Genomic DNA, 25,909 nt, shown 5'->3' with positions numbered 1-25,909 from the left:
GACAGAAACTTTAAAAAAGGAGAAGTTTTTGCCCATAGTGCAAAGTACTAGGTTGGAAATGACCAGGATGTTGATTCCTCTTCATAGAAGTGGACTAAACTAAGCTTGGAAGAGAGAGCCACCTTCACCTGAGTTGTTTAAGTTTTTCTCGAAAAGCACATAAGTTTCTACTGAGGCCAAGAGATAAAGAATATGATAAGGCTAAGGAAGTAGGGGTTTTTTATTATAGAAAAATGTTTCAGAAATATTAATAGAATGGAAAAGATTTTAACTAACAATTTAAAAGTGCATGCTATGTGACTGACTCACTCACTCTTCACAATAACCCAAGGTAAGTGCTAATATTATCCCCATTTTCCAGTTGAGGACACAGCCATGAGAGATTAAGTGACTTGCCCAAAATCATATGGCTGGTATGTTGGCATAGCTGGGATCCAAATCAGACAGTCCAGTTCCAAAGTCCCCACTTGGAAGCACTACTTTCTTCTCCAACCAAAAGGTTTGGAAAAGAGAGTTGGAGTGGGAAGAAGATATCTTCCTTTCTCATGTCTGAATAATATTCCATTGTGCATATGTACCTCATCATATCTATCCATTCATCTGTTGATGGGCATTTGGGTTGTTTCCACATCTGGCTTTTGTGAATAATGTTGTGATAAACATGGGAGTATAGATAGCTCTTCAATATCCTGTTTCCATTTCCTTTAGGTATATACCCAAAAGTAGAATTGCTGGATCATATGCTGGATCTATTTTTTTTTAGAAACCTCCATATTATTTTCCATAGTGACTAGATCAACTCATATTCCCACCAACAATCCCTTTCCCCCACATCCTCACCACACCTGTTATCTTGTTTTCTTGATGATAGCCATTCTAAAAGGTGTGAGGTGATACCTCTCTGTGATTTTTATTTGCATTTGCCTGTTAACTAGTCAGGATGAGCATCTTTTCATGTGCCAGTTAGATATTTTGATGTCCTCTTTGGAAAAATATCTATTTTGTTCTTCTGCCCATTTTTTTCTTCTGCCCATTTTTTAAATTGGGTTATTTACAATTATACAAGGTTACATGCCAAGTTTATTTGTTTAAAAAAAGAGAGGCATCTGGGTGGCTCAGTTGGTTAAGCGCCTGACTTGATTTCAGCTCAGGTCATGATCACAGGGTCATGGGATTGAGGCCCATGTCTGGCTCTGCACTGAGCATGGAGCCTGCTTGAGATTCTCTTTCTCTCTCCCTCTCCCTCTGCCCCTTTCTCCTGCCTACTCTTTCTCTAAAATAAAAAAAAGAGAGTGCAAAGAAGACTAAGAGAAGAGGAAGCAACAAAGTGATAGAGTCCCAGAGGCAAGGTTTGGCAAAACCAACAAGTTCAGGAACAGTCTGAAAAGGGTGGGAATCACAAGAGATTCATGTTCCTATTTAAAAATTGCCTGGATGTAACATTGATTATGACATTACTCATACTTAAAATCCTAAATATAAGTGTGTATTTATCTCTAAATAGCAAATTCAAAATAATAACCTAACAAATGACTTCCAAGAAATCTGTATAGTAGACCATACACAGACACAGACACATAGACACAGACACACACACACACACACACACACACACATCATAGGTTGTGATTTAGAATGCTTACACTTATTGGATGCATTTTTATAATATAATTTTAACAAATGTCTCCTGAGAAATGACGTCTCTGGAAAACACAGTGATGTTTGGTTCTTACTGGATCCCTACAAGAGGAGAAATAAAGTAAAACTGAGAGAAGATAGAAGAAAATCGGCCTCCAAAATATAAAGCCATAATTAAATTTCACTTATTAATGTAAATAGATAATATATATATATACATATATACATTATACATATATACATATATATACACATATATGTATACATATATATACACATTATATATATATAATATGTTTATTTTTGAGACAGAGCAAGGGAGGGGCAGAGAGAATGAAGGACAAAGGATTCAAAGCGGGCTCTGCAAAATGGGCTCTGTGCTGATAGCAGTGAGCCTAATGCAGGGCTTGAACTCACAAACCATGAGATGTGACCCAAGCTGAAGTCAGATGCTCGACCAGCTGAGCCACCCAGGCATGCCTGATGTTAATATATTTTGTATTCAAGTCATTAGCATAAAATTAATACAAGGTCGTACAATATGTATAACTTTATAATTTTATAAGTAAAATATGCCAAAATAAGAACATTTTTGACAAATTTAATTAGTGTTTAAAACCTTAGTACCTTCTTAGTATGTTTTTCAGCCTATCCCATATTCTCCATATCATTTATGAGTATGAAAATTATTCCTTATACAATGCTACACTAAAAACAATAATGAATCAGTATTTACACAAAAAAATTTTAAGAGAAATAGATTCACTTGACAGACACAAATAACCTGAGCAAAAACTGTTTGGGGTGTGAATTACACAGATATTGCCTCCATTCTCCATTTCACATTCCTTATGCAGACCTGACCTCTGACAAAGGTTTTAACTACCAAGCAAATTTAACACTTCAGCTGTTTACCATGCTTTAAATCTGACCGTTTTGGAGCGCCTTCAAATGAGCCAGATGAGAAACCACTTAATTAGGATTTTAATTATTTTCTCGCATTCTGATAGTATCTGGGAGTCACTGAGAAGCAGCTTGTTTGTGCAGTTTCTCAGCTGCTAACACTGTTCCCCAAGGCGGTATTGGTGGTAAATTCCCAGCTCCAGGGAGTGCCGGATAGAAGCTGCACACTGCAGGGCAGGGCAGTGCTACAGGGGCCAGTCTGAACTCTTGCTGTAGCCCGAACTCCATCATCTCAGTGGGACACAACTGTCTCCTTTCAGTAGGGTGAAGTTAGTGTATTTTGGCTTCGGAATCACGCTGTACCTTTGAACTTCTCTGCTTTCCTACAGTGACTGAGCTCTGAGTAATAAAGTGTGAGTCAGATGTTGATGATTTTAACTGTTAACAGAATCAGATCAAAGTGTATATATTTGTGTGTATACACTTCACATATTTAAATATCAACATTTTCAGCCCACAAATTTTAAGAAGGTAAGAGAATTGACCTGATTATGAAAATTGTCCGCAGTTTAAAATTTAACAACAAAGAAAAAAATTCTGTATTAGTGTTTAGGAGTATCTCAGAAGACAGAAGGGGAGAGGTTTAGACCTTTTATGCTTTAGTCAAATTGTTATTTCTGTGTGAAGTTCACTTACGCATTACTGTGAGGGAGCTTGTGTTCACATAAAAATAAACATGTTAACTCCTTCGTATTTGTTACTGGCAGTGATTATTCTGGAACCTAGCTATAGAATCACCCATTCAAAGATAGACTTTAGTTTAAGGTATACCTTTAATTCTTACCCAGAATTACAAGTGTCTTCATTTCATTTCTATACATCAAGCTTGATCTCAGAGGACAACCAGAGTAGGCAGAATTCTAAAGATGGCTCACCTAGATTCCTGTTTTTTTAGATATTCAACCCAATGCTAAAGTAGATACTACTGTGGAGGGATTTTTGTGGCTATAAAGCCCTGATATAATCATGGAATCTTTCAAAAGCAGAGCATTTTTTCTGACTAGTAGCAGAAAGAAAAATCAGAGAAAAGTCAAGTTAAGGATTTGACATGCCATTGCTGGCTTTGAAGATGGAGGGATCATGGGGCAAGAATCATAGCAAAGAGGGGCCTCCAAAAACTGGATATGACCCCCAGCCAACAATCAACCAGAAAATGCTGGAGACATCAGACCTACAATTATAAGGAACTAAATTTGGCCAACAACCTTAATGAGCTTGGAAGTAAATTCTTCCCCTGATATTCCAGATAAGAGCTTAGCATGATTGACACCTTCTGAGACCCTAAAAAGAAAGCCTTACTGAGCATTGTAGGACTTCTGACTTACAGAGCTAATAGATGGGATATTATTTTAAACTGCTAAATTGGTGGTAATTTGCTATGAAGCAATAAAAACTGATTCAACAGTGCTTTAAAATATTCAGATCAGTAGATTATTATGCCTGTTCTGACATAATTAAAAAGACTCATCTTTCCAAATCTGACCTATCCCTGTTATCCATTCATCCTTGCTTGTACCTGACTTGTACCTCTTGTTTGGTCTTTCCTGGTCCACTTGTTAGTGCTCTTGCTAGTAGATCAGAACAGAAAAGATCAAGGACAGTATTTACCTTGTGTTTTCCAAAACGTAAGCTGAAAACCACTGGTGGTATCAACTAATATGGTTTTACATGGTTCCCAAGCCCGGCTTTAATTAACACTGGGTCTCACGTGAAAAGGTTATTCACTTTTCAACTCTCTTGCAATCCTTCTGATTCAATAAAGGAGAAATTCTCCATTTGGTACTAATATTATTTAACATCTAATACTGACAAATTTCCCTTTTTTGAGCATACCTCGAGTGGAGAGCCCTCCATAGTCACAATATCTACTTAGAAGTTAATATCATATATCTTGTTTTATTACTTTTTTTTTTTAAATTTCTGGCCAACTTCTGGCTGTCAGGTTTTGGTGGCAATATAAAGTTTCTTTTTTAGGAAACTATTCTGTTGAATCTAAGTTGCACTGCCCCCACCCCCCGTATTTTGGTATCTCTGAAATCAGAATGTGTTTCACAATCTTTTGGCTTTTGCTGTCTCTAGCCACCCTTCTGTCCCACAGAACAGAGTGAAGCAGATATATGGTATATTCTTAGCAGATATAAGCTATAAACCCTTCCCCTTCCAGCCCTGTTCATCCAGTCTCCTTTTCCTAAACCCAAGCCTGGGAGTCCCTGGACTGAAAACTCAGAGATTTTACACTGGACAAGCCTCTTGCAAGGCAAGGTGGATTTATCTGGGCTGTGACCCAATATTAATATTCATCAGCTCTGAACACAGAAAAAGAAAAAATTCTTTTTCCTAAGTTGGGTAGGAAACAGGAAACTTATTCAGGGGTGAGAGGACATCTAAATGAGCTTTTTCTCTAAGTGGAAAATAAAACTTCTAAGATAAGAAGGTCTTGTATAATTTAGTCAGCAATATTTTTGCTTTTTCAGTGGCAGAAAAAATAAGGGTGTATCTTACAATGGATATAGATTCAATGAAACATGGTAAATATATTTAAGTTTAAGTATAAATTATTAAGTGAACAGATCTTATAGGGGTAAAAAATTATAAAGGTGCTACATAAGTGAGTGAGGTTTGTAAAATACTGGTCTGGCACAAGGGGGGTTGAGTTCCCACTGTGATTGCTAAAGGTGTCAGAGTAACACATAAGCATTAATCCTAAAGCTAAAAGGAAAGTAACTCTGGGCTATAGGTTTCTTTGAAAGTAAAGACACCTCTCAGATCTGGTCTCCCATTCCTGAATACAGAATCACTGCCTCTACCTATTTTCAGAGTGGTGATGGGGATTTGAAGAGAGGCTCCTGTATTCTGTGATTTGCTTTGAAAAGTAATCATGACCCCCCCCCATAAGCTTTGAATCAAAATTTCAGCTCCTGCCTTATATTATAGGTAAGAAGTGGGGTTACGTTTAGAACAGAGGGAGCTGCCTCAATAGCCATGGACTTATCTAGAGCATACACTGACTGTTAGTTTCTGAGATTTAGGCACCACAGAAATGGTAAAACCAAACTGAAGCAGAATTTTGAAAATGTGTGGATGTAAGCCATAAGTTTGAAGCCAGGGTGATTACCTGTTTTAGTGAATGCGTTTTCTTTTCATCTTTTTACCCATTTCCTCCAAGCCGTATCTCCTTCCAGTAGTGGTGCTCTGAGTCATGATCAGCCACAGTGCTCTCCATAGCAGCAGCGTCAACCGAACACCCTTACTGGCCTGTTCGGAGGAGAGAAAAGGCAAAAATCTGCTCCCACCTTCTTTATACACCTTTAATGGTAAAGTCAAGAAAGCAGGCAGCGCTATTGGCAGGTGTATCCTATAGAGCTCACCAGGGAAGCAGAATCGCTACAGGTGCTGTGGATTGAGGAATTTATTATAGGGATGAGAGCTTACACACCTGTGGGAGCTGAAGAATCTGTAGAAGGATGACTGTCCGTTGGAAGTCAGCATGCTCAATAGGGTCAGCAGCTGGGAAGATACGCTGGAGGTGATGCCGAGGAGTGAGAAGATGAACTAGAAGCAGAGGAAACAAATTGGAGCTAGCAGACGAGTGACGACGTGCACAAGCTGCAGCGATCCCTGGTGTCCTGCCCCAGCCCTCGGAACATAACGACCACGACTTCACCTCCGCACTCCACATCTTGTGCAAATTTAGCTTGTCGCCATGCCTAATCTGGTCCCACGCAGGCAAAAAGATTCCAGGAAAGAGTTCCAACCTTGCTACACTGACACGGTGCAAAACCACCGCAGTAAGGTGAGATCCAACCGCCGTCAAAGGTCACAGAGCAGAGATAAGCCCAGAAGGGGTCTCCAGGACATCTGGTCTTTACCTAGCCTTATTTCCCACTGAGACCAGGGGGAAAAATTCCTATTATGGATTGACTTTCAACATTTATGCCTAAAAGCTAGACTGAGACATTGTTTAAGATCTTCAATCAAACTTCTAGGACTGACCCCAGAGCAAAGTGGAGGAATAGTAGAGCAGTACTGAAGTATTAGATAATAGTCAGCCCTTCCCATTAGTGTCACACAGCAAAACAACCCTCCTGGGTTGGACGTGGAGAGAACAGATGATGGCAGGATAAAGGAGCTGACATTTGGTGAAAAATAAAATGGTAAGAAGGAAATAAGAGAAGGAACAGTTTAAAGGGACACTTTTAAAACAAAAGAATTTCATGGGGGCGCCTGGGTGGCTCAGTCGGTTAAACACCCGACTTAGGCTCAGGTCATGATCTTGTGGTTCGTGAGTTCGAGTTCCGTGTCAGGCTCAGTGGTGACAGTTCAGAGCCTGGAGCCTGCTTCAGGTACTGTCTCTGTCTCTCTCTGTCCCTCCCCAGCTTGTGCTGTCTCTCTCTCAAAAATAAATACAAATTAAAAAAAAATTAAATAAAAAGAAGAATTTCAAAAAGATCTGGGAGAAACATTATAGACTATCTCATCCTCCTCAGACTTGTCCAGATGGAAAGCACCTGAAAATCTATGGCAATCTTTGCAATATATTATGAAAGGATGATGAATTTAATTTCATAGGAATTGAAAACAATTTTGCTGGAAGAAAAGTACAGTTATACTGTGCACATGCAATATGAAGTCCCAACCACAGGCACATATGAACAGTGGTTCTCAAACTGCTCAGAAGGAAAGCACCTGGAAATCATGGTATTCTCAGAATAAGATAACTATTGATAGATTGTTAATACCATGGTAACAGAGGACAGTTTTTCTTAAGATAATATGACTATACACATACAATATAAAATCACTTGGGCTCACATCTTCAAAATTGAAATAATCAGTCGTTTCCAAATGTTTCAAATGAAAATAATTTACTGCTTGTTCATATGTGTTCTTCATCTGCTAGTCCAAGTAGCCATAGAAGAAAAGAAGAAAAGAAAAGAAAATCCATGGGTAAAGAGTCCTAAACTGAGAAGAAAATGTTTATTCGGTATCTCTTTTTTCCGGGAGAATTCAAGCAATCAGGCCATCCCCCCCATTTCAATGTCCCAAAGCTCCAGTCATGCAGGTAAAGGGCCCGTGTTCCATAGGATCTTCATTTGAAAACTATCAGTCTAAACTGAACCCTTTACTATACAGACGAGGAAACTGGCCTGGAGAAGTTGTAACTTGCCTGAGGTCACACAAATAATTGGTGACAGACTTGGGAAACTGTATTTCAAGTCCTAATCCTGTGCTTTTTCTAAAGTAGCTTGGATCTAATCAAACCACCCACTGTGACCAGGTGCTAGAGGAGGACTAGGAAGAAGAGGACCTATGGATGACCTGGACAGGCTGTGCTATTAACACACCCAGCCTCAAACTGGAAAACTCTCTTCAGATTGCAGAGAAATTTGGTAGATTGAGCATAGTTGTTAAATTGCACTCAAGCCCTCCCTCATCACCCGCATCGCATAGAAGCCGTGGAAGGAATATGAAAACCGAGAAACCTCCACGGGAAGGACACCATCTACATGACAGAAAACATGAGATATAAAAATATATATATGGGTAGTGTCTATAACAAACAGAAGAACAGATCAGCTTGAGAGAAGAGTTGATTCATAACGTGAAGAAGTAGAGACCCGAATACAATCCTCTTAACACCCATGATCTTACCTCTTACAGAAAATGTTGGCCAACCCTCATCCTAAAAAGTTGAAATGTTAAAATGCAGAGTATTTTTGACAGAAAGGCAAATCAGTCTTATCTCATGCTTTTGAAAAGCATTATCTTCTCATTTGAGAAGTAGCTCATTGTTGAGGAAGTTTCCGGGACTATAAATCCCTGGAAAACTTTGCTGCTTTTGATTAGTGATTGTTACCATGTGTGTAGGAGGGGTACTCCACACACACATACTATGCATTTGCTAATCACACATTAGGTCATCAGGCATTATTTACAGACTACATTTTCTTAAGTCTACTTGCCACATACTTCCTAAAACTGTTCTTAGCTATGGTCACCAAATGGTTACCTTGTATTTCCACACTGTGTCCTGTTGTTGGCTGCACATGTTAATGTTCACATAGTTACGCTCCCACTTTATTAGTGATCCCACTGGTTTATAACTTCGGGCAAGTTATTGAACCTTCTAAGCTTAGCTTCCTCATCTGTAAAATGGGCGTAATTATAAAGTCTACTTCATAGGATTGACGGAAGAATTAAATGAATTAATCCATGTAAATCACTGATTGCAGGAATGGCCATGTTAAGTGTATAATAAATTTTAACTGTTATTATTATACATAGTTATTATCTCTCTTTTACACATGATGAAAATCAGGCTAAGTAATTTATTGAAGGTCACACTCTAGTAACTGGAATTTGAACCAAGCAGTTAACAGGGAGATACTACACTAACAGGAGGATCGCTGGGTAGTGAAAGTGAAGGTAGTTTTTATTTTCTTCTTTGTGCTGTATAGGAGACATAGAGTGCTACTGTAATCGGAAAATAATATATTTTACAGATATTATATAAAAAATTAAAGAATCAAGATGTAGAAATTGTCACTCTTTCTTACCCCTTCTACATATCTACTAACTTCTCTCTGCCATCTCAGATTACTTAGAGGTCATCACCTCATTGCATTTCCCTTCAGCCCAACAATATCTACCCTTTCGAGAGTGATTTAAAATGTACAAAGTACTGTCAAAAATATTCTCTCATTTCATCCTCAAAGCAATACTTGGGGCTTCTGTTATTATTGTTATGACGATGTCCATTTTACAGATGAGACAAATTAGGCTCACAGAAATCCAAGGTCACTGTGCCCGCACGCCGGACCCCAGGTATAGTCTGATTTCTGCTTGAACACTGAGTTATGTATCCCTCATCACCTGGACCTTTGCCAGGCATGTGCTGATGGTATGACTGGTCCATCACTTTCTAGACCAGACCCTTGATTTTGCTGATGGGACTTGATATTCCAGGGCTTCACCTTTAGCTCAAATTTGCAACTCTGTGACTACATGGCTCTAGCTCAGATACATAGATTGTTTTTAGCTATGTCAAATATGGAAATTTCTTTTACTTACACATTGTTCTTCCTTGCGAAAACGTTAACTAGCCTTCAGGGATTAGCCTTGATGTACGATCTACTTTGTGTGAGTTCTTGTTAGTGCCAAATTAGAAAATACTTTGGAAAAAGGTGAACACTAAACACATATAAGACAATATTATATGTCATGTGTGTGTAAACATATTCTCACTTTGTAGCCCTCCAGGCAAAGGAGGAGGTTAAATATGCACTTCATGCCCTGGTGCAACATTTATGGAAGGAATATTGTTAATATATATTTGATGCTCTAAAAAAACATTAATACTCCATGATCCAGCAGTTCCACTCCTTGGAATTATTTATATCCTCTGGATTATAATAAATCACATGAAAAAAGGTTTGTGTGCAAGGATGTTATTGGTAACAGCTAAAAAAATTATAAGCAACTTATATGCAAACAATGCTATTAAATAAAATATGGCACATTCGTGTGATGGAATAGTATGTAGCCATTAAAATCATGTTAGAGGAGACAATTTAAGGGAATTTTTCACCATTTATTATTAAATGAAAAAGCTTACAAAACAATACTTGAAATGTGTTTCCAATTTTATTTGGTTTCTATGGGCACAGAAAATAGATTGGAAGAATAAAGACTAAAAGGTTAACTCTAGGTAGCTCTAAACGATGATATTATGAGTAATTTAAATTACTTATTTGTGCTTTTTTATTTTATCATTTTTTACAATAAATGTTACTTTGTAATCAGAAAAAAAAAGTATAAAAAGAACACTAGAACAAAGATGAAAAAAAAGACTATCCATTTAGTTTATACCTCAAGACTAATTTTAAGTGAAACAGCTTTCCTTAAAGTACCTCTAGAAATCATTCTTCTTGTACATGTTCAGAGAGAAAATTTTACTTTCACAAGGGTCCATGGTGTTAGCACCATTTTACTGGATGCATAGTTATCTAAAACATAGGAAGAAAAAGTCAGAGCTCTCAAAATCCAATTGTATTTTATTTTTCATTTCAGAGATACAGAGTTATGATATAAAATGCTGTCTTTGACACGAGTTTTTAAAGACATGAAAATCAGGCTGATCAGGTGTTTTGTCACCTGTTACTCTATATCCCTCACCAATAGACTGTGTGGCAGAAAACTATTCCTGCACTGTTTTAGAAAAATTACCTCTTTGTAACATATTAATCTTTGTTACGTCCTATTATAAAAGAAAGTTTAAGATAATGCCCACTTACACCCTGCACTCTTTTGTCCTTGTAGATTTCCAGATGTTTCCCCTAGCCATTGAATATTTGGGTTTTTAATTAATAAACTACAAATATAGACATCTTCCAAATATAATTTAGATTTATCCTCATCCATCTATTTTTGTTATTCTTCTAATCTCTCTTATGTGTCATGTGCTAAATTCCTCTTCTGACTCATTAATAATGTCACTAAACAAGGCTAGCCTTTGCACCAAACACACCTTCAGACAACTCCCTGCATCTAGCACATTGTCATTTGTCATTGCTGATATTTACATTTCTGGAGCCAATTTTTAATACCTGTGACAGTTGTCTTATTCCAGCCAACCTGATTTAATTTCATAAGTGGTCCCATGAGATAGTATATAAAAGAATTTGCAGTAGCACAGTTTTATATACTTTTTACTGTATTCCATTTTCCATTGTTTTGGTAATTTTCCCCCAAATGGTTTACTTTAAATGAACCCTGACATCGGCCTCTCCAAACCTCTGAGCCCTCCTCATTCTGAATTCCCTTTTTTGTCATCATCAGTCACCTAATCGTGTAAAATGTTATCTCTGATTATCTGCTTCTTTGGCTCCTGTCCAAATGTCACCACATCTTACCCTCGTGCCACTACCCCATACTGAGACTTTGCTAATGCTGCAATGCCCTGCCTCCCCTTCCACACCGGGAATATCTGAATCATTCCTCAAGATTCCTGACTTATTTACCCTGTGAAATCTTCCCAAGTCACCCTCCATTCTTAAGCTGCTGCTTCGTCACCTATCTCTGGTTCCTGTAGAAAGAATCACACTTACTCTGTGTATTCCCCAGGCTGGATATTATTGTGTAAACTCATATAACAAAACGGGATAACTGTGCAGAATTCAGAATGACAGATGAAGACCAGATCATCTACATTTTACTTTGTTCTCCATCAAAACACTTCAAGCAACACAAAAGAAATGAGGCTGTAAAGGCTAGACTCAGGACCACAAGACAACTGTCTCACTCTCTATTCTGTTCCTTGTTTCTCATTTCATGCTTGGGATAAAAAGAGTTACATCTTGGGGCACCTGGGTGGCTCAGTCAAACATCCAACTTCGGCTCAGGTCATGATTTCACGGTTTGTGAGTTCAAGCCTCACGTCGGGCTCTGTGCTGAGAGCTCAGAGCCTGCAGCCTACTTCGGATTCTGTCTGTCTGCCTGTCTATCTGTCTCTCTCTCTCTCTGCTCCTCTCCTGCTTGCACTCTGTCTCTCTCTTAAAAATAATTAAACATTAACAAATTTTTTAAAAAAAGATTTACATCTTACACCAATAGCAATCACAATCTTGGGATGAATGGCTCTGACCCATTTAATCTCCTATCTTCCTATATAAGTAGTGTAAATTGTGTAGTGTAAATTGAGTTCAAAGGCCCTCCCTCCTTGTGCAGCTGCTAAAAGTAACATTCTGATTAAACAGATCAATTAGCAAGTGAGTTTATTTTTTAAATGACCCCTAAGTCTGAGCCAAACACAGTATTATAAATGCTAGGGAAGTATTTTTCAAATTGTGGGTTGAGACCCATAAGGAAATCAATTTAGGGTCATAAAATCCATTTTGTGGGTCACAAGTAGCATTTTTTTAAAGAAAATGCAATAGAATAGAATAAAATAGAAAACACCAGAGTGCATTATATATATATATATATATACATACTGGATCCCAAAGTAAAATGTATTTTTCCTGAGAGTGGCAGTAAAAAATATTGAATAATACTATGTCACAAGGAACAAGAAGTACACGTTTCTGACTTCTAATATGTTTGAAATCTGCTTGAGAAGACTAAAGCTTGTGGGGATGAGACAGAGGACAATTATGACCATATATAATTCAATCCTATTTTACAGGTATTAGAGGCGGATGTGGATTGGAATGATTAGGGAGTTTTGATAGGTGAGTGGGTTCCATGCTTGGTGCTACTGAAGATGAGCAAAATTTGGATCCTGTGTAGTGGGAGTAAATTTTATAAAACAACCATCAGGTCACCAGTGATTTAATGGAGGAGATAAGACATTTACAGAAAGACTCCCAAACAAGATTTGCTAAAACTGATTATACGAGGAAGTGACTTTTATGCATGTACTGTAATAAAACTTGACCATCCCGCCCCTCACCAATTGGCCAACTCACTTTTGCATTAAATCTCAGTTTAGATCTACTTCCTTTACTAGATCCCCCACCCCACCCCCCACCGCAATTTCCCATAGTATCCATTTTCTGATGCCATGCTTAGCACGCAACATGGTCATCCCATGTGCTTTTCTATGCACCTACTTCATTGTTGACTTCACAATTACAGATGTTAAACCCATCTTGTTAGCTTTTTCTATCCCTGAGTCTAGCAGAGGACCAGACACAGAGTTAGCACTCCATAAATACTGATTCAGCAAATAATATACAAAGTGACTGTAGGCTATTTTTTCCCTGAATGTTGCTAATTGTTTTGCATTTAATAGTAATACCCTTGGGGAACTGGGAGTTGGGTGATGAAGGATTTTTCACTCTTTGCCAGTCTGCATTATCTGAAAATTTTCTACAAGCAGTAATATATTTTTTAATGTTTATTTATTTTGAGAGAGACAGAGAGAGAGAGAGAGAGAGAGAGAGAGAGAGAGCTTGTGCACATGCACACAAACGCAAGCAGGGGAAGACCAGAGAGAAAGGCAGAGAGAGAATCCCAAACAGTGGGGAGATCATTGTCATGACCAGGAGATCATGACCTGAATGATATCAAGAGTCAGGCATTTAACCAACTGAGCCACCGAGGCCCCAACAAGCAGGTAATATTTTGCAATTTAAAAACAGTAATAGTTTTTTGTTGCAAAACTTTTGGATGGGAGAATAAAAGAAAGCCTGATAGAAATCCACCAATGGAGAGTTCCTTCCCTCTTCCCTGCTGAGAGGCTCTTTTTGGAGAGGGACTACCCTCTAAAGTGTTTCAGGCACTTCTCCCTACTCCAAGTGTTTCTTCCTCTTTCCAGTGGATGTTTGGTATTATATACTTTTATTTATTATTTTGTTAAGTTTATTTATTTTGAGAGGGAGACAGCATGCATGCATGCATGCATGCATGCAAGTGGGGGTGGGGCAGACAGAGAGAGGAAGAAAAAATCCAAGAAGGCTCTGTGCAGTTAGCACAGAGCCCAAACTCCAGGCTTGAGTTCACAAACCGTGATTTCATAACCTGAGCAGAAATCAAGAGTCAGATGCTTAACCAAGTGAGCCACCCAGGAGCCCCATGGTTTTAAAATGACATTTAAAAATTCTTTATCCTGTATGCCTGGGTGGCTCAGTCAAGCATCTGACTTTGGCTCAGGTCATGCTCTCATGGTTCGCCAGTTCGAGTCCCACATCAGGTGAAGATGAGCCCCGCTTTTCTCGCTTCTCTCTCTCTCTCTTTTTCTGCCTGTCTCTCTCTCTGTCTCTGTCTCTCTTTCTCAAAAACAAACAAACAAATAAATAAATAAATATTAAAATAAATATTAAAATAAATTAAAATAAATAAAAATTATTCACCCTAAGAAGTATGATAAGGCATCAAAGCATTTGATGTATGTCTTCTGCTTGCATATGAGAGGGGTACATTCGTATAAGCTGGAATATAAATTATCGATGGTGAAATTAAAATCACCGTACAACTCTGAAGTAACAGATTAAAAATAATCAAAATGAATCATTTAATGGAATAATAATGAAAATAAGGTAACATATATTTCCTACTTTACAGCAGCAGCTTTCTTTTGAATCTGTTCTGGGGTCAAAAACACTTGAGAAGTAGATATAAGCTCTCCAGAAAAATGTATATAAGGACATTCACACTCAATTCTGAATATAATTTCAGAGAAAGCCCTGAAAACAGCCATGAATGCTAGAATGGGCACCTCTGCTTTCCAATTAAATGGTATTGTTCACATACATAATCTTACTTGATCCATGTAAATTTCCTATGGTTCCTATGGTTAGGTCAGGCCAGTTATCACCTTTACAAACGCAGAAACCAGGCATTTTCAGTGATTTAAAATGATCTTCCTCCACCACGCAGCTGGGAGTAGAACCCAAACTAGATTAGAGATTTATATTATAATTTCATGCCCTTTTCCCTAAAGATATTTAACTCAAACTCATGTAAATAAAACATCTATAAAATGCCTTTTATAGCAATATTTTGCAAGAATTCCATATATATATTTCCCTAATGTGGAGACAATGAAGTGGTCAGAGTTTGGCATCATTATACATTTCCTTCTCGAGGTTGACCGTGTCCACAGTGCCTGCTCTCCAAGTCCCCGCCAGCTTGGCAAGCCAGAGCAGGAGAGAAAACTGCAGGTCTACCACATGGCAGGCCAGGATCCTCTCTACAGGCCGACAGGCCATTCTGCTAATGGGCTTTTTTATTTTGTAATTAAATAAAGGAGCACGTAATGCACGCTTATCTCTTCACTTGATGGAATTCTGGTCTCTTGAGCAACTGAAGGTATGTATGCCATAAATAAATTGCCAATACATTTAAAATACGTGTAGATTTTTGTGGGAGGGGAAGAGTTTATTTTCCATTGGGAAAATCTAGGAAGTTTAAGGAAAAGGCTTTTAGTGATATTTGTGAGTTTTTAAAAAAGGAATAGCATGTGCAAGTGCTTTGGTCTCCCTTATTTTCTGTTTTGACAGTTGCTGATGTGAGTATCTATATCACTGCATCATTATGACTGATGATCGTTTGTGGAATAAACAAAAAAACAGTGTCCCAGGATGCACCACTTCCAGATCTTCTGTCTCTGGAGCCAGTTGCCACATTGCAAACATGACAACAAATGAATTGATGATAGCATCTGCTTAATCTGGCTCTTGTCCACATGTCACAACTGTAATGTCGTTAATTGAGAATTTTTTTATTTGCTCTAGTCTAGTTTCTTCATTTCCTAATCTCTAAACTGGGCTTACTTCAATCAACATTGACTGAAAAGCTGTCAGTTTTAATGGTGCTATATTTTTTTAAATCATTGATGTTTAAGAAAAATGCAAACTGAACATTGTCTCAATCTAAAATAGTTGGATTTCCTGACAGTGCCTTAATACCCCAAGATCATGTCTGATGTTGTTAAAAATTAAGAACTTGTACTTGATGGGATTGTTCAAAGTACCTAGAAGGTAACTGATAAACATTAGCTGATATTCCTGAGATACCTTTTTGTGCTAATGGTAAAGCTGATAAATTTAAAAAATTATGGATTTATGCAAAGTGACTTCAGCACTCACTTAATTTATAAAATAATCAGTTGAGCTATTATTGCATTTGGATTAAAAATAATTTTAATCCTAGAGAAAAATAATTCAGTACAAAAGTATTCTCAGCTTTTCAGCGGTAAATATTAGGAGGTAAATATTAGTGGAGAATATTAGGAGTCCTATTAAGGGAAAATAGGTAGCCTATACACTGGAAGAAAAATCATTGAGTTATTTAAAAATTAGCAAGCTGCCTTTAGGTTAGATTATTCTATAGTATAGACAAAATAAAGAGATCTTACTATGTCCTGCAATACTCATTTATGCCAAACAGGCTTCCAAATTAATTGCTTTGGATAGTTAAGTGGCAGTATTTACATCTCTATTTGAGACTATCAATATCAATTGGCACAACATCTATTAACTGATATCTAAATATAGTTTAAAATACAGTTCCTGGTATGGGGCACCTGGGTGGCTCAGTCAGTTGAGTGTCTTACTCCAGTCATGATCTTGCAGTAAGCCCTGCATTGGGTTCTGTGCTGGTGGAGCAGACTCTGCTTGGGATTCTCTCTCCCTCCCCCCCCCCCCCCCCCCCCCCCCCCCCCCCCCCCCCCCCCCACACACACACTCTCTCTCTCTCTTGCAAATAAATAAATAAATAAATAACCTTAAAAAACTAAAATAAAATACAGTTCATGGTTCAATTATAACTGATATGTGATTATAATCTCTTATTTTTAAATATATGCTCCTCAAGGTTAAGAATAAAGTATCATTCAAGTTCATGGATATCACAGAGCCCACATTCCAGCATACACTGAGTATCCAGTAAAAATTTGACTGCATGTCTAGCAATCCATTCTACAGTTACACTGCTCTCTACAGGAGAGTTAGAGACTATAGTGCATGGCCAATATTGCCCTCTAGTGGTTAGCATGCCTAGGTGAGTCTTGTTACTATGGGTTCCACCTGAGGTTCCTACTAGAACATTCTTTCCTATGAATTGTATGTGATAGGATGCTGAGAATTTTTTTGTCAAGACAATATCCTTCGAATATTGTAACAGAAACCTAAATAAAGTACATAATGACATGATTTGAGGGAGAGAATTGGTTACATAAACCTTTGTGATTAGTATCATGCTTTAATATGCCCTTTGACAGTAATCCCATATTTTGTGCAAAGACTCTAATCAGATTGAATTGATGTGGTTCAAAAGAGTTTTTGAGGCATTTGGTAAGGGTGCTTTAAAAAAATCTGTTGGAGGGGCACCTGAGATCAGCTCAGGTCATGATCTCACAGTCAGTGATTTTGAGCCCTACATCGGGATCTGTGTGGTAAGCTCAGAGCCTGGAGCCTGCTTCAGATTCTGTGTCTCCCTCTCTCTCTCTGCCCCTCCTCTCCTCACACTCTGTCTCTCTCTGTCTCTGAAAAATAAATAAACCTTAATAGTTTTTTTTAAAAAACCCTTTGGAGTTATCCAAATCTTTATATATGTTAACAGTGACTTTACTTATATAGCTTGCAAATTAACATTGTCACAGGATGAGTGCAGCTCAGTCTAGAGCCATCTTCACTTTCTTTCTCTTTGTTCTTAGTGTAGAAGGGAGAAGAACCTCCCTCTTCCACAGCAGCTTCACTCACAACTAGTTATTAGCATGGCTCTCATGTGATCACCTCTCCACACAGCTCCCATAAAGGAGTTACAGAGTGTTTCTGGCATCAGAGGACAAGGGTTGAACCGAGGACATGGCTAACCATACACCCCAGAAAAGTGTAGAAATGTAATTCCTGCCATCAGGCCACTCTTGTCTTTTGTCAGGAGACATAGGCATTTCCTCTCCCTTCTTCACATCATCTATCCCTCCTGGCTCACAAATCTGCAAGAGATAACACAGCTGAGATTTATCTGCACTGATCCTACTCACCAATTGCATGGTAGGAGATAGGACCGAATGCATGCCTTTAAATCGAGCATTTGCTTTCTGAAGAGTCAGGATGAAACCAAAGCTATTCCCTATTCAAAAATTAAAAGGTGAAAGAAAGGGCAAAAGCATAGTATTGGCATTAATAAAACTAAGAGTGCTTGCACATGTACAGGGTACAATACTATTAACAACATTGGCAAGAATTTGGCATGGAGATATGTCCCTGGCAACTATTTTGTGCCCTCCAGCTGCACTAGGCATAACTCAGGAGAATCTAATTTGCATTACTCAGCATTAGACCTGGAAAGACCTAGCTCATCCATCAGTGGTCCAGACACCAGCAGTATTTGAGGTGTAATTTGAAATTGATGAACATTTGCTGTCTAGGACTATATGGCTATTTTCTCTTTATACAAAGAATCTGCACCTGTCTATTGCAGTCAGGGCCAATCATGGGTAAAACACCACACTAATTTGTTTATCGTCTAGACTTCTGGGTTACTCTTTGCTCCCCATCATGAGAGGCCCCTGGCCAGCCAGGCCTCTGGATGGGGGACGGGCCCCACATGTTTATGCAGTATTTTGTGCTTGACCTGTCTTCACTTCCCTCTCCTTACATTCCCTGTTCCACTCACTAACACACTTCCATCAAATTACGTATTCCAATTGTCAAGGACCCTCTCACTACCCAGTGATAAATAAAGGGGATGAGTTAATCAAATTAAATATATTGTTATTATTTAAGTAATTTCTGCAGGTCGCATAATTTTCTAGCTCAGGCAAGAGGTCCGTAGCTGCACAAGACCCTGATAGGGCAAATGGTAAAAATGGAAATTTCAAGTAAAACCCCATGGCATAGATACTTTTCAGCAAAAATGCATTTTGTACCTTTTAAGTTATCCCTAGTTTTACCCCCACTTAACTATGGCAGAAACCTGTGACCACTTATAACAGAAATTCAACAAAAGATTCTCCTTGAGCCATGGTTAAATGCAAGCCATATCAAAATACAAACCAAAATCTAAATGTGGCATTGCTATACATGCAGAATGGTTAAAATTTGTATAAATCAGATCATGACAACTGCTGGAGAGGATGTGAAACTTGATCACATATACTGGAGCGTAAAATAGTACCACCATTTTCGTTGGCAGAATCCTACTAAAGCAAAACACTGTGCACCCAGTAGTTCTACTCCCAGGTAGGTAACCTAACACAAATACTTATCTATGTTCACACATATCTACATTCCAGAATGTTTAGAGCAACACTAACTGTAATATCCCCAAACTGAAACTGACTACATGCCAATTAACAGTAGAAGGGATAAAGCACTATATGTACATACAGTGCATATCTACAACAGCAATTAGAAAGAAAGAACTTGAACTACACATAGTAATTTGGGTGCATCTCAAACACAATGTAAGAAGAAAATGAGGAGATACGTGATATGATTCTATGTACGCAAAGGCACAAAAACAGGTAAAACTAAATTATGCTGTTAAAAGACACGATAGTGGTGGAAGGGTCAAGATGGTGGAAGAGCATGGAAGGTTTTTTTGCATCTCTCATCCCTGAAATACAGCCAGATCAACACCAAACTGTCCCGTACACCTAGAAAACTGACTTGAGGATTAACACAACAATATCCACAACCTGAACCAGAAAACTCAGCAGGTACACCGCACTGAGAGGTGAACTGGGGTAGAGAGAAGCTGTGGAGGGCAGGGAGCTGTTTTTGCTTGTGGAGAGAGGACAGAGATGGGGGGAGAGTACAAAAGCAATTGGAGAGAAAAGAAAGCGTACTCAAGGGACTGAAAAAAAAGGGAAAAACAAGAAAGGAGAGAGTTTAAATTCCATTAAGACTCTATAAAAGGAGAAGTGCAGAGTCACAAACTCTGCACCTCGATACCTGGCAGTGCTCTGGTGGGAAGGGCAAATCCCCAGGAGCACAGAGCGAGGTCCTCAGGGTCCTCAGGCCACATGGGGAAAGGCAGTTCCTTTGCTGGGAGGACATTTGGTAGAGGTTGTGTGGCCACCCTACAGCCAAAAGTCCCAGTGGACCCTGGAGAACAACTACATTTTCTGGTGTTGGAACAAGGATGTTAAGAGGAAAGCCTGATGCTAGATGTGTGCTGTGATTTTCCATAATCCCTGAAACACTGCTGCTACATGATCATGTGAACTTTTTCTGGGGCAGGCAGGCACCCAACCATAGCCTCTGGGCAGCAGCAGCAGCATGGTCCCGTGAATGTTCCTGGGTGCATCTGGTACCAGGCCATTGCTTGGTGAGACCCTCCCCCAGAAAGTCTGAATGGGCCAAGGCCACAGTCCCTCAGAAGTAAGGAGTTGGGAAACATAGCCGCATCTGAGATAAAACTCAGGAGGCAGGTGCCGCCTAGCAACCTGATGGCTTGGTCACAGACAGTGTAAAAGCAGGGAGTGGATGGAAGCTAAAGACGAAAGAGGGGTGCACAATTGCTGGTCGGGGAGAGTACAGAGTTCTGATACTAGAGACTGGGCAGCTGGGTGACACCATTTTCCCCCCTCTTGCTCGTGCACATACACAGCCTCATGGGCCACTACAATCCACCCCAGTAACCTAAGCAGTGTTATGTAGTGGAGAACAGAGACGTTACACTAAGCCCCACCCAACCAGGCCAACCTCACTCTTCAGGAACACCACAAGTCTCTCCACCTGCTCAGTTTATGTACTATAAAGTGTCTCATATTTGATTTCTAGGGGAAACCAATGTAATTTCAATCATATTTCAGTCTTTTTGTTGGTCCACCTATTCATTTTTTTTCTTTTGTTTTCTTATTCTTGAATACAAAAAGAGAAAAATTTATTTTTACTTTCCATTTTTATTAAAAAATATTTTTAAGTTTTTTCCACTATTTTTTTACTTTTTTTGTAAAATTTTCAAATTCTATTTTGCTTCCATCATTTCATTTTATTCTATTTCATTGTATTCATTTCTTCAAATTTTCAAACATTTTTCTTTTTTTCTTTTCTTATCTTTTCCTTTTTTCTCTAATCTATCAAGCACCTTTCAACAACCAGACCAAAACACACCTAGCATCCTTTATTTGATTTTTTGTGTTGTTTTTAATTTTTTAATTTTAATTTTTTTACCTTATTAATTCCTTTGCTTCCTTCAAAATGATGAAATGAAGGAATTCACCCAAAAAGAAAGAACAGGAAGAAATGACAGCCAGGGATTAATCAGCACAGATACAAACAAGATGTCTGAACCAGAATTTGGAATCATGGCAATACTAGCTGGGGTTGAAAACAGATTAGAATCCCTTTCTGTGGAGATAAAAGCTAGTCAGGATGAAATAAAAAATGCTATAATTTAGCTGCCATCTTGAATGCATGCCATGGCAGCAAGGATGGATGAAGCAGAGCAGTGAATCAGCGATATAGAAGACAAACTTATGGAGAACAATGAAGCACAAAAAAAAAAAAAAGAGGGAGACTAAGGCAAAGAGCACAATTTAAGAATTAGAGAAATGAGTGACTCATTAAAAAGGAACAACATCAGAATCATAGGGGTCCCAGAAGATGAAGAGAGAGAAAAAGGGGTAGAAGGGTTATGTGAGAAAATCATAGAGGAAAACATTCCTAACCTGGGTAAAGACACAGACATCAAAATCCAGGAAGCACAGTGGACTCCCATTAGATTCGGCAAAAACCGACCATCAACAAGGCATATCATAGTCAAATTCACAAAATACTAAGGCAAAAAAAGTATCATAAAAGCAGCAAGGGAAAAAAGCCCTTAACCTACAAGGGAAGACAGATCAGACTTGCCGCACACCTATCCACAGAAACTTGGCAGGCCATAAAGAAGTGGCAGGATATATTCAATGTGCTAAATCAGAAAAATATGCAGCCAAAAATTCTTTACCCAGCAAGAATGTCATTCAAAATAGGAGAGATTAAAAATTTCACAGACAAATGACAATTAATTAAGTTTGTGACCATTAAACCAGTCCTGCAAGAAATGTTAAGGGGGGGCTCTCTGAGGGGAGAAAAGACAAAAAAAAAAAAAGACCAAAAGCAACAAACACTAGAAAGGACCAGAGAACACCACCAGAAACTCCAATTCTACAGACAACACAATGGCAATTAATTCATATCTTTCAGTACTCACTCTAAATGTCATTGGACTAAATGCTCCAATCAAAAGACATAAGGTAACAGAATGGGTAAGAAAACAAGATCCATCTATATGCTCCTTACAAGAGACTCACTTTAGATCTAAAGACACCTTCAGATTGAAAGTAAGGGGATAGAGAACCATCTATCATGCTAACAGTTGACAAAAGAAAGCCGGAATAGCCATACTTATATCAGACAATCTAGACTTTAAAACAAAGACTGTAACAAGAAATGAAGAATGGCATTATATCATAATTAAGGGGTCTATCCACCAAGAAGAGCTAACAATTGGAAACGTTTATACTCCAAATGTGAAAGCACCCAAATACACAGATGAATTAATCACAAACATAAAGAAATTCATTGATAATAATACCAAAATAGTAGGGGACTTACAACAATGGACAGATCATCTGAACAGAAAATCAACAAGGAAACAATGGCTTTGAATGACACACTGGACCAGATGGACTTAACAGATATATTCAGAAGAGGAAATTAAAAAGTACATGGCAGCCAATGAAAATGATAACACCACAACCTAAAACATCTGGGACACAGCAAAGGTGGTCATAAGAAGGAAGTATATAGCAATCCAGGCCTTCCTAAAGAAGGAAGTAAAGTCTCAGATACACAACCTAACCTTACACCTTAAAGAGCTGGAAAAAGAATAAAACCCAAAACCAGCAGAAGACAGGACATAATAAAGATTAGAGCAGAAATTAATTCTCTAAACCAAAACCAAAAAACAACAGTAAAACAGGTCAATGAAACCAGAAGCTAGTTCTTTGAAAGAATTAACAAAATTGATAAACCCCTCACCAGTCTGATCAAAAAGAAAAAGGAAAGGACCCAAATAAACAAAATAAAGAATGAAAGAGGAGAGATCACAGCCAAAACAGCAGAAATAAAAACAATAGTAAGAGAATATTACGAGCAATTATACGCCAATAAAATGGGCAATGTGGAAGAAATGGACAAATTCCTAGAAACATATAAACTACCAAAATTGAAACAGGAGGAAATAGAAAATTTGAACAGACCCATTACCAGTAAAGAAATTGAATTAGTAATAAAAAATCTCCTAGAAAACAAGAGTCCAGGGCCACATGGCTTTCCAGGGGAGTACTACCAAACATTTAAAGAAGGGTTAATACCTATTATCTTGAAGATGTTCCAAAATATAGACATGGGACGAAAACTTCCAAACTCTTTCTATAAGGCCAGCATTACCTTGATTCTAAAACCAGACAAAAACCCCACTAAAAAGGAGAAATACAGACCAATTTCCCTGATGAACATGGATGCAAAAATCATCAACAAGATACTAGCAACCAGATCCAACAATACATTAAAAAAATTATTCACCACGACCAAGTGGGATTTATACCTGGGATGCAGGGCTGGTTTGATATCCACAAAAAAACCAATGTGGTACAAAACAACCAATGTAATCACATCAATAAAAGAAAGGACAAGAACCACATGATCCTCTCAATAGATGCAGAGAAAGCATTTGACAAAATACAGCACCCTTTCTTGATAAAAACCCTCAAGAAAATAGGGATAGAAGCATCATACCTCAAGATCATAAAAGCCATATACAAAAGACCCAATGCTAATATCATCCTCAATGGGGAAAAACTGAGAACTTTCCCCCTAAGGTCAGGAACAAGACAGTGATGTCCACTCTCACCAGTTATTCAACATAGTATTGGAAGCCTTAGCTGCAGCAATCATACAACACTAAGAAGTAAAAGGCGTCCAAACTGGCCAGGAGAAGATCAAACTTTCAGTTTTCGCAGATGACATGATACTCCATATGGAAAACCCAAAATATTCCACCAAAAACCTGCTATAACTGATCCATGAATTCAGCAAAGTGGCAGGATATAAAATCAATGCACAGAAATCGGTTGCATTCCTATACACCAATATTGAAGCAACAGAAAGAGAAATCAAGGAATCGATCCCATTTACAATCACACCAAAAACCATAAAATACCTAGGAATAAATCTAACCAACAAGGTGAAAAATCTATACACTGAAAACTATAGAGAGCTTATGAAAGAAATTGAAGAAGACACAAAAAAATGGAAAAATATTCCATGCTCCAGGATAGGAAGAACAAATATTGTTAAAATGTCAATACTACCCAAGCAATCTACATATTCAATGTAATACCTATCAAAATAGGTATTCTTCACAGAGCTAGAACAAATAACCCTAAAATTTGTATGCAGCCAGAAAAGACCCGGAATAGCCAAAGCAATCTTGGAAAAGAAAACCAAAACTGGAGGCATCACAATCCTGGACTTCAAGCTGTAGTACAAAGCTGTAAGTCATCAATACAGTGTGGTACTGGCACAAAAACAGACACTCAGATCAATTGAACAGAATAGAGAACCCAGAAGTGGACCCACAAATGTATGGCCAACGAATCTTTGACAAAGTAGGAAAGACTATCCAATGGAATAAAGACAGTTTCTTCATCAAGTGGTGCTGGGGAAACTGGACAGCAACATGTAGAAAAATGAATCTGGACCACTTTCTTACACCATAAACAAAAATAGACACTCAAAATGGATGAAAGACCTAAATGTAAGACAGGAAACCATCAAAATCCTAGAGGAGAAAGCAGGAAAAAAACACTTTGACCTCAGCTGCAGCACTTCTTACTCAACACGTCTCCAGACGCAAGGGAAACCAAAGCAAAAATGAACTACTGAGACCTCATCAAAATGAAAAGCTTCTTCACGGTGAAGGAAACAAGCAGCAAAACTAAAAGGCAACTGACAGAATGGGAGAAGATATTTGCAAATGACCTATCAGATAAAGGGTTAGTACCAAAATCTATAGAGAACTTATCAAACTCAAGACCCAAAAAACTAATAATCCAGTGAATCAATGGGCAGAAGACATGAATAGCCACTTCTCCAAAGAAGACATCCAGATGGCCAACCTCCACATGAAAAAATGCTCAACATCAGTTATTATCAGGGAAATACAACTCAAAACCACAATGAGATACCACCTCACACCTGTCAGAATGGCTAACATTAACAACTCAGGCAACAACAGACGCTGGTGAGGATGTGGAAAAAGTGGATCTCTTTTGCACTGCTAGTGGGAATACAAACTGGTGCAGCCACTCTGGAAACACAGTATGGAGGTTCCTCAAAAAATTAAAAATAGAACTACCCTATAACCCAGCAATTGTACTGCTAGGTATTTATCCAATGATGCAGGTATCTTGTTTTGAAGGGGCATATGCACCCCAATGTTTATAGCAGTGCTATCAACAATAGCCAAAGTATGGAAAGAGCCCAAATGTTCATCGATGGGTGAATGGATAAAAAAGTTGTGGTATATATATACAATGGAGTATTAATCAGCAATCAAAAAGAATGAATTCTTGCCATTCGCAACTACAGATAGAACTAGAGGGTATTAGGCTAAGTGAAATTAGTCAGAGAAAGACAAATATCATATGACTTCAGTTATATGAGGACTTTAAGATACAAAACAGATGAACATAAGAGAAGGGAAACAAAAATAATATAAAAACAGGGAGGGGGACAAAACATAAGAAACTCTTAAATATAGAGAACAAACAGAGGGTTGCTGGAGGGGTTGTGGGAGGAGGGAT

The sequence above is a fragment of the Panthera uncia genome, chromosome D4, assembly GCF_023721935.1.
Source record: "Panthera uncia isolate 11264 chromosome D4, Puncia_PCG_1.0, whole genome shotgun sequence".
Taxonomy (NCBI): Eukaryota; Metazoa; Chordata; class Mammalia; order Carnivora; family Felidae; genus Panthera; species Panthera uncia.
This window is presented reverse-complemented; position numbering follows the sequence as displayed.